This window comes from Alligator mississippiensis, chromosome 2 (assembly GCF_030867095.1).
Source record: "Alligator mississippiensis isolate rAllMis1 chromosome 2, rAllMis1, whole genome shotgun sequence".
NCBI classification, from domain to species: domain Eukaryota; kingdom Metazoa; phylum Chordata; order Crocodylia; family Alligatoridae; genus Alligator; species Alligator mississippiensis.
Window position 1 is genome coordinate 168,164,970 of NC_081825.1, and position 4,478 is coordinate 168,169,447.

The following is a 4,478-nucleotide window of genomic DNA, read 5'->3' on the forward strand; positions in this document are numbered from 1 at the left end:
TAAAAATAAAGTGGTGACTCCACAGTGGGAGCCAGTGGTCCTCATGTCCACTGCAGCCCAGCCTTGCAGCCTGCTGGGGGGAAGTCCCATGGGCACAAAGGGGAGCAGCACAAGATGGCGGCTGCCCCATCCCCCACAACTGATTGGCTGAAGACTACCTACCATATGGCTCCACCCCTGCACCAATCAGTAGAGGGGCAGGGCCACAAAACAGACAGCCCTCTCAGCCAGTCAGTGGCAAGGGGCAGGCTCACTGCAAAAAGGCCAGGAAATTGGCTCCATGCACTGTGAGCAGCCCATGAAAATCCCTTTTGCTCACTACAACTTGGGTGGATTTCTACTTGTTAGACATGCCACAGGTGCTACAATGAAAGTAACTTACACGCAGGACAGAACACCAGGTAAAACAAGAGTGCATGAAACGGGGTGATCATGGTGTTGACCTGTTTTAACTTACACTGTCCTGTTAGCTTCTTTCATCATCCTTATGCCCACAGAGTAAAATCTTAGCCCCATTACCAGAAACAATGCCAAGACTTCATTCTCAGTGTAGAAATGATACTCACTTTACAAACTCCCTGGATGTCAGCCTGGTATAAGTTATACCTGTTTTACTACTAACACCTAACAGGGGCCAGACTTTCAGAGGAGTTGGCCCCACTTTACACTTATATTTAGGCCACTAATACTTTGTCTAACATCAGTTAATAGAATTCCTAATTGCTTCATTTTTCCCAGTATGCTGCCAGTGTTGCCACTGTTCACTGTCTACATTCAGGCCCTGATGGTTCAGCACTACAAGATCTTTATCACTCAGACACACCAGGATTAGTATGATCCATGCATTAATATCCAGTCACAGACCAGAAACAGCTGGGAGCTGCATAGAAGACCTTCTAGTGTCAAAACAGCTCCCATTAGCTCAGCCTTTTGATAGCCTCTTATTTAATCCAATAGGGGCTTGCTCTTTTTTTTTTGGTTGATCATGTAACAAAATGTCTCTCATTCACTAGAGTATTTATTAATCAGTTAATGCCTTTCCTCTGGCACAGTGAGAAAGTGACCTCTTCAATCTCTACCTTTTTCAAAGCCATTCACTGCTGGAACACTAATGCTCTGCTTGCAGCCAGCTCAGCAAGTAAGAACTGAGGGTACAATGACCTCATGTGGCAAATTCTGCACATAACTGCACATTTGGTCTCACTATTATCACTAGTTAGAGGCTCTGCAGGACAATTCTTGCAAATAGGGGCTTTATCTCAAGATTGGAATCTATAGTAGGCATTATTTTCTGAGAGGGGGCTTCATAAGAAAGGGATGGTTTCAAGGGGACCGCTCTTTAGACTAGAAACCTGGATGTAAAGAGGTTTGTTTCGCTAATGGATTTTAATCCGATTAAAAAAATCTCTGCTGGCAATATCTTTGGGCCAATTGCCCTTTCTACGCAGGCAAAAGAATATTGCACTGAAGAAACTATTAGTGCCTTTTTTATCCCTTAAAATATTTAGAGCAACATTTTCAATCTACCAGGCGCTGCATAAATATTAATTACCTAATCCTTACAAACCTCCTGGGAGGTACAGGAAATATCAATATTTTAGAGATGGAAAAATTGAAATGGAGAGTAGTTTTCTCAAGGTCACTAAGTCAGGAGAGGGGCTGACGACAGAACTCAGCAAACTTAACTCCCAATTATGCTTTACCCACTAGACATTTCTCTTCCAAGGGTTCCCTTTTCATGAGAGAGGAAAATAATATGGCATAATGAAATTCAGATGAGGAATAGTAGACACAGAGCCCTCTTTTTCCTTTCTCATTTGTATTTAATAAACAGATTTATTTTCAAAAAAGACAATTCTGTATGTGGGAGAGGAACAGAATCAAGTCACTACTAATCACATTTCAAATGCAATTGAATCATGATGAAGCCTTCCTTAAATAAGTGTATAGCAGAAAAACAATTATTGTGTAAGCAATTAAGAAGAATTATGCTCTTTCTCCAAAACTAAATGAGCTGTAAACAGGAAACAGCACTATATTAAGTTAGAATCCATATAAAGATATAGCTACAGGAGGCTGGAAGTAATGCAAGATAATTACGAGCCTATTACTAAAGAGAATACCCAATGATTTCCAGTGATTAAAATATTGCTTGTTAATGTTTGAATCAGCACAACTGAAATGCCACTGTAAGTCCCACCTCCCAATTTTGTTTTTGGGCTCCATGGATGCATCTAATAGACAAATCAACATAGAATCATAGAAAAATAGGGCTGTAAGGGACCTCAGAAGGTCATATAGTCCAACCCCTGCTAAAGGCAGGATCATCCTTGTCCAAACTACCCTGTACAAGTCCATCTGATCTCTTAAAACAAACAATCCTGTCACATAACTGTCAGGCACAATGCCCAAAAACACCAAGAACATCCTAACTGGGCACAGATAAAGCAGGGGGATGAAACACTGTTGATGTCCTGCTACTGCAAAGACAGTAGTTTATTAAAATACTTGAGATCCATGAGGATCATGCCCCTTGTAATAGACAAAGGTACAAGTTCCCATAGCCAGTACCAATCAGAATGTGGGGTAAAATTCCTTCCTGGTCCCAAACGTGGCAATCAGTTTAATGTCGAGCACAGGAGCAAGACCCCTAGACAGGAACCTCCAGGTTTCCACATCCCAGCAGGAGCATTAACATGTCTCGGTCAAAATCCCCAGTCTCAGTAGCAGCCAACTGCTAATGTATGTGTACATACATTTAGAAAATCTTGGTCCAAGTCTCTAAAAACAGAATAATGCAAGTCTTAGAAAACATTAAGGAAAAGAAAAGAACCACACATCTCTGAAATGCAACACTCAACACACTTTTGGTAATGCCCTTAAAAAGAGAAAGGCTTGTTTCCCCACCAGTCTAAGTCCTGTAGCATACGAGCTTTAACATGCAAGTGTAAGAATTTAAATTGTAACCCACCAGATTACTTTCTCTAGTGTGAGGGGGTATAATTCATGCTATTAAAGAATGGTGTTACAATGGAGCCAAAAGTTTCATTCAGGGCCTGTACATTAAGATACCTGGCCTATGCCTTGAAGAGCTCACAGTAAAATTACAAGAGACAAAAATAGGGTTCAATCACAGGACAATAATCCTAAAATAAAAAACAAACAAACCAGTGGGGCAATAACTTGCTGCTCTCAGGTGGTACAAAGAATTGAACAGAGACAGAAACTGATCCACTGTTGGGGACACTAAGTCAGAGATGAGCCGCAGGCTAGGCAGGAATATCTCCTCTCCTTCTGTATGCCCTGTCTACTTTACATCCAATTATTTCAGCCTTTTGTGCTGTCAGTCCAGAAGTCCAGCCCAAAACTGTAAAACATTTCTTACAGGATTTAAAACTGCTATAATGATTGGCTGAGACTTTGTGCATTTGAATTCAAACTTGGTTTTAGTGATTTTACGGAGCACTCTGGAACCAGCTGAATACAATCTGCCCCAGCCTCTGATGCAATTCATTTGGAAAAGCATTCATAAGAACATATCTATGGTAATACCTTAGACTACTGTTATTTAGTTTTATGATAACTAAGTCCAAGATCAACCTAAAGTCTGAAATGTTGGCGCTCATACCATAGAGATAATTGCAATATGATTTAGGTAAAAAAAAAATAGATTGATATTTTGAGGTCTTCTGTTGTGTATTTTGTTAATATGAACTGAATTTTTGTCAATCTAGCCTTAAATTAACTCAGTTTCTTGAAGAAAGATCTTAGAGCAGTGGCGCTCAACCTTGTGACCTGGCAAGCTGAATGGGCAGTGTAAATCTATCCATGGGCTGAATCCAACTGGTGATCCCAATCTAGTGCCTAGGGCAGGCATGGCCCCACCTGGCTGTGTGGACAGGGCAGGGGGCAGGCTGGCTGGATCAAGCATGGGAAGTGGGGTGTAGTCCAGCCCTGCAGGGAGAAGAGGGCATGGCTTGGGCCCAATTTGGCTGTCCAGGGGGAGGGGGCATGGCTCAGCTCCAAGTGGCTGCAGAGGACTCGGGAACTTGGCAGTGGGGGAGGGTGGCAGTATTTATTGCCACTGTGCTCCCACTGCCAAATTTCCTGATGGGAAGCGTCATGGGACAGATGCCATGGCTCCACGAGCTGGAGACTGAGCACCCCATCCTAGAAGGTTTCTTCCTTTTTCCCCTGAAGCTCTGGACAAGCCTGGAAGAAACAAAGAATTTGAAACTCTTTGAAAAAAAAGTGGTCACTAGCACTGCTTTATGACAACTGTCTCTGACTTTTGAAAATGAGCATATTTCCCATAAGTGGAACATAAGAAACCAGTAATGTAACACTTCAAAAATATTACAGAATGTGTATCCTCTGTGTAAATGAGGACTGTTGTCCTTAAGTTCAACTCAGTATAGTACTAATATATTGGTGACCTATATAGAGCTGTGACATCATACTGAAAAGTACTGATAATC